Genomic DNA, 12,075 nt, shown 5'->3' with positions numbered 1-12,075 from the left:
CCAGCTATCATGATTACCAAAGGAAGGAAAATTATTGCAGTGGGATGTAGTCCTTTATTTGTTGTAAATAAATCACATGTTGGCTGCATGAACATCTTGTTTCATTTATGTTATTTACAAAACCAGACTGACACTTAACCTTTTTAAAACTTTCTATTAAAACCCAGCAGCAGAAGTCTTTGTTCACATCATAATCTGAAAATATCCAGGTTTTGGTTTTATGGTGTGTTTGTTTGTTTGAGTGGTGGTGGTGGGTTTTGGTTTTGTTTGTTTGTTTGTTTTTCATAATGCATTGCATACCTTCCTGTGGTCTTTAAATTACCTGGTCATCAAAATATCATTTGCATTCCTGATAAAATAAGTGCACTGAGGTGTGCCAACAAAGCTGTGCATAAGGATATAGTTTATGTATGCAGGTTGCAATCTAATAAAAAAAAACCCCAGTCTCTTCATGTTCCTAGGATTGTGAATATTTATCATTATAAGTAAGCAGCAGATAGAGACTGGATGAGGAAATGAGAGAGTAGGGAAGGACATCATTACGACCAGTAGAAGACAAATGTCCTAAGTGAAAGCAGGTTCTTTGCAAAATCCCAGGTAAATGCTGTTGAGAGATTCATTTGTGTCTCTAAGTGGCACTGACCTAAAACAGGCCCATAAATTAAGCTGCTCAAGAACAGTATGCAACAGAGCAGACATTCTGCCAACTCCTTGCTTGTGCCCAGCTGGATCCCATCATTTTCTATAAAAGCAGCTGGGTGAGCTAATTGGGTGGTTAAGGAACTATCAGCAGGTTGGAAAAAATCATTAGTCACCTCTGCAATATACCAAGTAAGTTATTAGTACATTTAAGTAAAGCTGTCTCTCAGTACTGCAGTGTAGCCTACAGACAGGGTCGAGGCTCTGTACATAATCAACAGATGTGTCAGTACCAAATCAATGCAGAGGAGCTGCAATAGTGGCTGGAAGCAGGCTATACTTCCTGGATTTTCCTAGGCACCCATAGCATATCAAGCTGATCTGGTGTGCAGGCAGATCCAGTTCTTTCAAATCACCCACTATGTGCTAGACAAAATCTAAACAGGTTTTAAGTTCTGATGCCAACAGTAGAACTGCAAATTATTCCAACTCAAGCATAGTGATGCATTGATACGGTTGGATAAGGCACTGTCTGGGAGAAATTCTATGGTAAAAAGCTGATCCTTCAGGAAAAAATAAGTTATCACATTTGAACCAGTCTGAATTTATATTGATTTGGTTTGGTTTTTTTTTTTTTTTTTTACTTCTGCAGTGCATTGAATGTGTTTCACCTGATGTAGGATCTCTGATGCTGGTTCATTTAAAGTTTTGAGTCATCATTAGGGTGAAATAGATAGGAAAAGTGCTGCTCTGTCTAGTTGAAAAGTCTTGTGAATTAGTCTTGACTATTGTATGCTAGATAAACCTTTATCACTATTCTTTCCAGCTCTGTAACAATCAGATTAATCCCTACAGAGATAGAAATAACACTTTTGGTAACCTTTGATTAGGCTAAGCAGTGCCTGACCTCACGTGTATTTCCCTGGAAATCTCAATCTGCCCAAAAAAGGTGAGGCAGTGGTTTCTAGCGACTCGATCCAGTCTGATCAACTTCAGACAGGCAGTAGAGGGATATCTGCACTGTTCTTCTGTTGATGTTCAAGCCGTCTCTTTGAACAGCAGCCTCAGCATATCTTGCTGGCATGTTCCATGTTGAGTGGGAAAAAAGAAAAGAGAAGGTTGTTTTGCATCTGCAAACAATGGTTTTTTTTCTTTGTTGAGAGTCACCAAAGTCTGACTGAAGCCTGACAGCAGAGTATAAATTTTGTTCTGTAATTGCCTGAGGAAGGAAAAGGGAATATGAAATGAGTCATGAGAATGCACCAGAATGGATGATGTTAGTTCTGGTTTCCTCCTCATTCCCTGCACACTGGAAAGGAAAATTTGAAGATTACATGCTGAGATCAGTAGAACTCACCGAGGTTCAGAAAAAGCATGTTGCTCTTTTCCCAGATTCATACTCCCAGACATTCTTGTATAGCCAGTAATATGTCATCCTAAGGTACACATTTATGTTGTCAGACAAGCATCCAGGAATAGCTGTCTGTTTTCAGAGCAATTTTCAAGGCTTGTAACATCCTGTAGAATCTGCCCAGACCATCAGTCAGGCTGTGGGCAAAGGAATGGCATTATGGAAGACAAATGTATCAGTTGTTGCCTGGTGAAGCAGCAAGGGCCTAGGAGCACTTGATCCAGGTAGGGTAACTGGGGCAATGTACTGGTGAAATTCAGAAAATTGGGGTAGTAAGTGTAATGATTTATGAGCAGTTAATAGGGCAAATATGATAATAAATAATTATTAGTGTTTTCATTACTGATCTGAAAAATTACCCAAAACTTACTAATAGGTTTGGTGTACAGCTGGAATATATAATTACAAGTGGAATGTACAATACTGAGGCAATATTTAATAATTGAAACAGTTTTAAGCAAACTGGAAAAATAACTGGGGAAGAGAATCTCCAGTGCAATATGGTGCTTGACCACGAGGGGAGACTCAACAAGAACCCTGCCAAAACAGCAAGTTAGACAGAACCTAAGGGCAATGAAAAGATAAACCAGTTACTTGTACTACTATTACTGGGATTCTCTCCAGGGCTGCAATATAGTCCAGATTACCCAGAGCATCTTGAGTTCCACTCAAGTGGAGCGGTGCTGCTGCTGTATGTTAGCCAGTAAGGCTTTTGAGGCATTCTTCAGTGCCTTGCATGGCAAGAAGATGGTGCTGGTTGCTAGCAAGGATGCTACACTGTCTCAATAGATGGACTGGCCTTGGCACAATGGCAGGTAGCTCTTGAAGCTTCTTCCCAGGATTTCACAGGCTGTCCTGGGTTTTCAGGTTCTTGGACAAATAGCCTGTTTTGACATCTTCACAGCGAGGTCTGGTTTTGCAAAGTGGGCACTTAGGCTGGAAGCAACTTATTGCTGCAGGGCACAATGCTCAGGGTCTTGGTTCAGCCTAGCTTTGTCCTTTGTGCGTGGCAAGACACTTCTGTCTGCTTCTGAGCTTTTACGACACATTACTGTGAAGGGCACTTGTGTCTCTGGGTAAACTGAGGCATGGCATAGATTCTGAGTTGCAAGGTGAAGCAAATCTTGGCTTCTCAGTTGTGCAAGGCAAGGCTCACAGCTTCTCTCCCAGATCTTAGAAAAGGCATGTCAAGGCAAGACAAGGCGAATACAATTTGGCCTCTATTTGTCACTTGCCCAAGTTTCAATTTGGCCGATAGGGCAACTGAAGCAAGCAGAACAGTTAACCAATAAAATGGGATTCTGCCAGGCTGTGACCATAACAGGTGAAGATATAGGCCTAGTCTAGGAGAGGCATGACTAGTGCACGTGCTCTTTTACCATAAAGGGAGAATATATCCCTTGTTTCTCAGACTTTCTGGTGCTTGGGTTCCTTTGCCTTTTTCCCGCATTTCTCTGCAGGAGGGAAAGGAAGAGGGGGATCATTCCTGGTCATCCCATGACTTGTTCTGGGTTTGTATTGGGCCTGTTTGGCCCCATCACCACAGTAAGTGTATACTGTTTGACCATCTGATGAGAACAAATTTTATCAGTGACTGTACTGAATATATGTTCTGTTTCATGAGACCTTCTACTCTTTTCCATGCTGGGTGGTCTAACTTCCAGTGTGCCTCTGCATAACCTCCTGAAGCAACTGCTGCTTGTCACAACTTGGTAACAGTTCTCAGTAAGTTAAGCAGCTGGCAGTCTACTCTAGAAATCCAGTGTAATTTATACTGCTTCATAGCACTTTGGCAAAAGTCAGAAGAGAGCAGATCAAACAAACCTTAGAACTTGGTGGAGGCAGGAACTGCAGTTTTCAAAGCTAAGAGATTCCTGCATTTACTGCCTCTGCCTTCTACATCTAGAGTACATCGAGTTGCATTTACTCCCTCTTCTGCTCATCTCATGTCCTTCATTACAGGTCCTACACATGCACAGGCCCTAGCTATAGTAGCATCCATGTGGGTCTCCAGTGTACAAAACCAGATTATTTTTTTTTTTCCTTTACAGAGCAGGAAGGTTCTTTATAGAAGAATCAGCTTGATTAGCTGACTTGTTTTCATGCTCATGTTTGTTTGCACAGTATGAGGGCTTTTTCTATGAATAGGAGGAATGTTTAGCATCTGGTTTTACTGATCTGAAAAGATTTCCCGTCTGTATAATTAGCCTTATTTATACAATTAGAGTCTACCCACTAATTGGTTGGGTTTTTTCAGTTTGCCTTCTCTCTACATAGAATATTCATCAGACAGCTCATGTTGGAAAGTCAGAGATAGAACAAGACTGTTTTTCATGTCTCTTCAGGGAATGTATTTGTCACTGTAGCACTGAATTTTTGAACATTATCTAAACACCACTTAATGACAGCAAATCTTCCTGAGTGACAGGGTGATGAATTCTGGAGAACAAATATCTTAGTGAAATTTGATCAAATAAATAATCTAGTTGTGCCAAGAAATTCTATAGTGACCTCAAGACTTAACAGCTGCCAAATACACTGCTTAGCATTAGCCACTGTTCTTGAAGTGTCAGGATAGCATTCAATGAACAAGGGGACACAGTCTCAAGCTGCGCCAGGGGAGGTTTAGACTCGAGGTGAGGAGGAAGTTCTTCACCGAGCGAGTCATTCGTCATTGGAACGGGTTGCCCAGGGAGGTGGGTGAGTCACCATCCCTGGAGGCGTTCAAGAGGAGATTGGACGTGGTACTTGGTGCCATGGTCTCATCATGGGGTCTGTGTTGATAGGTTGGACTCGATGATCCTCGAGGTCCTTTCCAACCTTAGTTATACTGTGATACTGTGAACATTGCAAAAACTGTTTGCTCTAGCACTTGTTGTGTCTTTTCTAAACCTCGCTCATGTGCCGGTGGCACTGTCTTTTATAACATTAGCATGTATTCATGCTCAGCACTGTTCTTGTCTGTCTCTAGCACAAGGACTGTGATGCGTCCTGTGTTATCCAGGAAAAGTAAAAATAAAATCACCTGAACATACTGGTGAGTGAGACCAATCAGAATCAGTTACAAAAAACCCAAACCAAAATAGTCCATTCTTGAATGTCATCTAGATAATTTACCAGGCTCTTCTTGGTGGTGCCCAGTGACAGGACAAGGGGCAATGGGTGGAAGTTGAGGCATAGCAAGTTTCATGTAAATATGAGGAAAACAGTTTTCACTGTGAGGGTGACAGAGCACTGGAACAGGCTGCCCAGGGAGGTTGTAGAATCTCCCTCTCCAGAGCTATTCAAAGCTCACCTGGATGCGTTCCTGTGTAATCTAGTATAGGTGATCCTGCTCTGGCAGGGGGGTTGGACTAAATGATCTTTTGAGGTCCCTTCCAGCCCCTGAAATTCTGTGATTCTGTGAAAATAGGAAGAATTCAATAATGAACTGTGTCTTTATAGAGATTTTTCTTTTTTAAGATTGTATAGATTATCTAATATTGGAATTATGATTATTACAAAGAGCAGAGCAGAGTAAGACAATTTCTTCTTGATCCATAAGCAATCCTGTCAGATAAAAATATTCACTAGGCTAGCACAATGGAATCTATTCAGCTGGTGATCATGTTGATTTCTTCTCTCAGAGAAACAGGCTTCACCATGTGCTGACCTTAACCCTGTATAATGCTTTCTTACATACCCTACAAGACTGCATTGGAGCAGACTAAACTCTGGGAAAAGCAGGCAAACAGAAAAGGTTGATAAAAGTGCTGTGCAGCAGAGTGGTATCTGTATCTGGTCCTGTGCTTGTGTGTGTAGACAGGCTTATTTTTGCAAACATAACCTGGCAGGACAGAAGGAAGGAATAGATCATATAATTGCTATCAGGAAATGGCACATTGCTTTCAAGTTTAGCTCAACTCCATCCTGACCCTGCAGGGCTGTTTGCTCAGATCAGTAGCATATTTAACAGCAGTAGGAGGCTGAATTCAGTGCAGTTTGTTCCTGGCTTGTTAAATAAGAATAAACAATTAATTTCCTTGTTGCTCCTACCTGTAAAATAGAAAATACAGAGTGTTAAGAACTTTGGCTGAAAAAGTTCTGCTCAATAATGTTATTTGTGATGTAGCAGAGCACAGAAGGCAGGACTAGCAGTCAGACCTGCAGAATTTTCCAAATTCAGGAGTGATAGAAGTAATTTAAATAGTAATTTCAGGCTGGAGATGAGAAGGCTCTGGCAAGACCTAATAGTGGCCTACCAGTACCTGAAGGGTGCTACAGAAAGCTGGGGATGGACTGTTTAGAAGGGCATGTAGTGATAGGATGAGAGGGAATGGATTGTAGCTGGAGCATGGTACATTTAGATTGGATACTAGGAAGAAATTCTTTACAGTGAGGGTGGTGAGACACAGGAAGAGGTTTCCTAGGGAAGTTGTGGATGCCTCCTCCCTGAAGGTGTTCAATGCCAGGTTGGATGAGTATCCTGGTCTAGTGGAAGGTGTCTCTGCCTATGGCAGGGAGGTTGGAACTATATGATCATTAAGGTCCCTTGCAACCCAAACCATTCTATAATTCTATGAAATACAGTAACTAAAAATCAGTCATTGATACAGCTGTATAGCAATGGTAATAAATACTGTTGTTATAGAATGAATAAATATCGTTGCCTCTGTGTTGCAGTTTGATTTGCATAGCTATAAATTACCTCCCTTTTTGCTCATATAAAAGCACTCCTGCTTTTTACAGTTGCCCCTCTTTTTGTTTAAGAGGATGTAACGGAGTTGAGCTAATAGTGCCCTGACTTGTTTTATATTTAATATGATTGCTACCATCCATTAACAATTTTTAAATGCCTCCAACTACTTTTTATAGTCTCCCTTTAGAAAAATAATTTCCTGATACCCACTGTATTCATTCTGGAAAAGCCTAGGTTCTGATGCTATCCTAGTTGTCATTATTTCTTACTAATTCTTTATAGCAATTCTTAGGCTTTAGTAAGTTCATCCAATAGGGTATGGTTAACAACAGAGAAACATTTCACAAAAATTCTGATCTTTTTGGCAATCTCATCACAACTGTCAGAACTGTCATTAAATCTAACTCCCTCTGGAGAGTGTCTCTATTTCTTTTAGGGCCTCTGAGATCAGATTTTCTATTTTACTTGACTGCAACTTCTCTTTTGTAGCAGACAGCTCCTGAGTGATGTATCTAGCTGCAGTGATGGTTTTTCTTTGTTAATGCCAGTACTGTTAACAGCAGTAGATTGAATTAAACTTTCCTAAGACTGTAGCAGTTCAGGAGGATCTTCAAATACTTTTCTTAAGAGTACTTTTTCATAAGAGAGTGTTTTTTAAGTTTTTGTTTGTTCTATTTTTATTTTAATGAAAGACTTCATTGCTGTCACTGAATTAACCATCCAGACACATCATGCTGATTTACAAAATAAGAAAGCATCACGTTTTCCTCCAAACTCCTTGAAAATTAGTTGAGTGCCTTGGAAAGATGGTCCAGGTTTGGACAAGCATATTTGAAGTTCTACAGTTGGGACTCAAAGTCAAGTGACATTTTGAATAGCTTTATTGTGATTATCCTCTGCAGTCGTACTGATTGTCATACAAAATATGTTTAATCAACTGAAGATTACGTACAGTATTTCAGTGGGAAGCGATTGTATTTACCACCTGTCACTCTGACTGTAAATAGTGCTGTGGATAGTGTATAGCAAGAAAACCCCTTGTTTCCCCATGATGAAACATCATGTCTCCTGAACAGCTGATGTGCAGCTAGAGATGTGTTAATTCAGGTACCTCTTTCAAGAATATATTTGAAAAAAATGTATCCTGAGGCTGACGCATAAGATAGTACAACAGAATGATCTGTTTCCATGGGTGTAGTAACTAGCCTAGTGGTAGCAGCACCCTGTGCTGCTGTAGCTGCAGGACTGCTGTGAGTAGTTTTGTCTTGTTGGAGAATTTACTGTCTGTGTGTTACACAGGAATTAAAATTATCACCAGCTGTGATTCATGCAGATTTTACCAGACTGTAGAAATTACCCAGCATGGCAATCTCTAATCCAAAAGCCAGTTTCCAAATCAAGTATCACAGAAAGCAGGATTATTTGCAAATCAAAGCAGTTAAGAAATCAGCAGTGACTTGAGCACAAATGAAGCTGACTTAAAGTTCTTAAAAGGTCAGTGATGTAGGTGTAGTTTCTCTATATGGCAGACACCCAACTCGCCTTAGAGCTGAAATGGGATTCTTATGCTATCACTGTCTGGTTTAGGTAACCAGCTGCTGCAGTCAGCTAAATAAGTGAAATCCTAGCAGGACCTTTCCTTCATGTCATGTCCAGGCTGTCATTTCACTTTCTCATTGCTATTTGCCAAATTATAGAATTCTTCATTTCTTCCAAGCAGACATGTACTAAAGTGTTTCAGCATTCCCCTGCCCCTCAATAATTTCCATGACTGCTGTAAGTGCACTGCTTAGGGTGCTGGTATCACTTGTTAGAGTAGCTCTCTCTTCCCATCTCCACTGTGTTCAGGATGCCTTCAATCTGCTGGTTTATGGCCAGCATCCCTCTAGCTTTCTAGCAGTGAAGAGTATTGATTTACATACCCAGTAAATATCTGTAGGGCTTTTTTCCTTTTTAAATCTTTGTTCAATAAACACAGCTGGATGCAAATAAATTGACATCATAGTTAAGGCCTCCTAATAGCTCCACTCATATGTCATGGGGCCTTTCTGTAGCCTCCAGGATTTTTATAAAGATTTGTATCCCATAATAATAATTATAATCTAATTACTTTGTTAGATGATTGAGTCTCATAAATAACTTTACTATGCTTAAAACTTAAAGCAAGAAATGAGATAGAGCAGAGCACTATATTAATCTGAGGAGCATATCTTGTGTTTTTAAAAGTTGTTTCTAATTTTTGTTTTATTTTATTGGTCTTGCTGATATGATCAGTAAACATCTTCTCAGCCACTGTCAAATTAAAATAACATTTTCTTATTTTTATTCAACACCAGTAAGAAAGTATATGGCAGATGAATAGAAAGAAGGAGCAGACAGGGTTTTATGCTGTTCTAACTGTGAATGTATTACATCTAATTTGCTAACATGAAGCAAAGATTGATAGATCTGTAGTGTAGTGGGAAAAAAAAGCATACTATAAATCCAGTGTCATCTTCTAGTTGGTTATCTGTTTCCCATATAGAATTGCTTAAGGGTGTAAAAGTCCTTCAAGATATAGTTCAACCATAAGCCAGTTACCATGACCACTAAACTATATCCTGAATCACTACATCTACATACTTCTTGAGCACCTCCAAGGATGGCAACTCCAGCACCTCCTTGGGTGGCCTGTTCTCCCCAAAAGTCCACCATGTCCCCCTCCAACTCCACCATGTCCTCCTCAAAGAAGAAAAAGTATAAGTAGGACACAAAGCAATGGAGGGCGATGCAGCAAGAAGAAGAAAAAGAAGGTCCAATGCAGAAGAAGGGTATGACACAGAAAAAGGAGGAAAATGCATAAAGATGACAGTGCCAAAAGGGACAATGGAGATGATGCAACAGAAGAAGAGCCATTTCCATCCAAGCCCACCACGTCCTTGCCAAGTCTACCATATAATCATTAAGGTTGGAAAAGGCCTTTAAGATCTTTGAGTCTAACTGTAGCTAATACAGAAGTTCTTCATTTCTATTTTTCTATCTTTTTTTTTTTTTTAATGTCATTGTCATGTCACATAGCTGTAGAACTCTTTAGCATTGGCAGAACTGCATTAAAATCTCTTTGAAATAGATGTAGTTTAATTTATTATTCATCAAGTATTTTTTGTGTAGTCTTAGAATGTGGATTACTCAATAACAGAAGAGAAGGCTCCGAGGTGACCTAATTGTGGCCTTCCAGTATCTGAAGGGGGCCTACAGGAAGGCTGGGGAAGGACTTCTCAGGATCTCAGGTAGTGATAGGACTAGGGGGAATGGAATGAATCTGGAGGTGGAGAGATTCAGGCTGGATGTGAGGAGGAGGTTCTTCCCCATGAGAGTGGTGAAACCCTGGAATGGGTTGTCCAGGGAGGTGGTCGAGGCCCCATCCCTGGAGGTGTTTAAGCCCAGGCTGGATGGGGCTCTGGCCAGCCTGATCTAGTGTGGGGTGTCCCTGCCCATGGCAGGGGGGTTGGAACTAGATGATCCTTGTGGTCCCTTCCAACCCTGAATGATACTATGATTCTTTGTCCTGCTACAGCTTTGTGTTTGAGTGGTGTGGGCCAGGCAAGGGACTTAAATGAGTGAAGTTTCAGGCAAGTGAATTTCATAAGGCATGTGAAATACTGACTAAAACATACCTGCTTTTCATTCTCAGAAAGCATATTTTCTTAAAATTAATAACATTTTGATGATCAAAGAACATTATAAAAATGAATTATCAGGATACTTAGGATACTTCTACAAGCAGCAGTAGAGAGATCCCACTGTACATTCTGAGAAAGAATGTATGAAAATCTTCAATTTTTGCTTAATATTTTGTTCTTATCTATATAGAGTGTTTCAGGGGAAAGTCAGAGGGGAATTTATATCTTTTTTGATATAAGATGAATATTCTTTTTGAAAGAGAACAGAAGTGACTTAATTTCTGTACTCCATATTCAGTTTTTCAAATCTTTTGAAGCACTTATGTAAGCTAGAGATTTCAGGAGTTTCTTCCTGTTATTTTCATAATAGAAAATCTGTTACTGTATGTGAGGAACTCACCTTATTGTTTTGGATAATTTCTCATGAAATGTCAATGGCAAAGCCAGCACTCTGCCCCAATTCTTCATACTCTTCTCCAGTGTGGCTACTGTGCATTGTACGAACAGTTAAATACCTGCTTAAGCTATGGTAATACTGATCTGCAGGAGAAGGTGGAAGCAGTCACTGTGATCACAGCAGTAGCCCTAGGAAGCACTATTCTCTTTTAGGGCCCACTCTGTTTGATCTGATTGCATCCTAAAAAAATTTCAGAAGAGGCAACTTGAGACATTTCAAACAACAGGGGTTAAATTGAATTTTGCCAGTTCAGGGGTGGGTGGAAGGGAGAAGATAACCTTGTTCGTTCCCAGAGCTGTCAGCTACCAAGTTTAGTTTTATAGCTGAGGAGAGCCCATGGGATGACACCACCTGTTCCTCTGCTGTCTGGCCTAGCCTTATTACAACATTTGTGCAGAACAGGCAGTGTCTACATCCTCTACGCTTATGTGCACCTACTCAGCTTTTTCTTTGACTTCTGCTAGGGGGCTGAAGAAAAATAAATCTCTGTTGGCTCAGCAGTTGTCAGGATGTCTAAAATCTGCAGAGCACAATGTACAATGATAAGGCTAATTGGAGTGGAGAAGGGATGTATGGAGTGAATAAGAGGAATCAAAAAGGGATTGCTTTTCCCACTTAAGTTAAATTCTCTAAAAGCTGATGTGAATATTAGCTGTGGAAAAACTGAAAGATCATTCAGACCTAAAGATAGAGCATCTCTATGAATGAAGTGACTCTCTTCTTGACTTTAATAGAAGTATGTAGAATAAAATTAAGGTGATAGCTGAACAAACCCACTCTTTCCTCAAACCAACTATTCAAAACAGGAATTACCTGACCAGTCTTTATGGTGGAAAAATATGTTTGCAAAGGGCTTTTTGTCATCAGGTATTATTTATCCCTTGTATCATTACCTTTTGTCAAAAAATAATGTGATAAAGGCCCGCTCCATATACATAAATTCTGCTTTTGAAGACAAAAGTGAGCTATCTGTATAGATATACCTACTCCTTTCTGACAGCATACCTTGTCTCTTTGTCTCCATTTCCTTGCTCATCACTCTTGCTTGTTAAATTGTATCTGTCACCTTCATCACCTCCTTGTGCTCTAAAAATTTACTTCTCTACTTCTTTTTTAACCACTTGTTTATCCATTTGAAGACTTCATTAGTCTTTTGGCTAAGGACTTGTCGAATATCTTTGAGTATGTAAATAAAGCCTAAATGTCTATTGCCAGTATACCTACTAAT

This window comes from Melanerpes formicivorus, unplaced genomic scaffold (genome assembly GCF_026170545.1).
Source record: "Melanerpes formicivorus ecotype bairdi unplaced genomic scaffold, bMelFor1.0.p_v2 SCAF_6, whole genome shotgun sequence".
In the NCBI taxonomy this organism is placed as follows: domain Eukaryota; kingdom Metazoa; phylum Chordata; class Aves; order Piciformes; family Picidae; genus Melanerpes; species Melanerpes formicivorus.
This window is presented reverse-complemented; position numbering follows the sequence as displayed.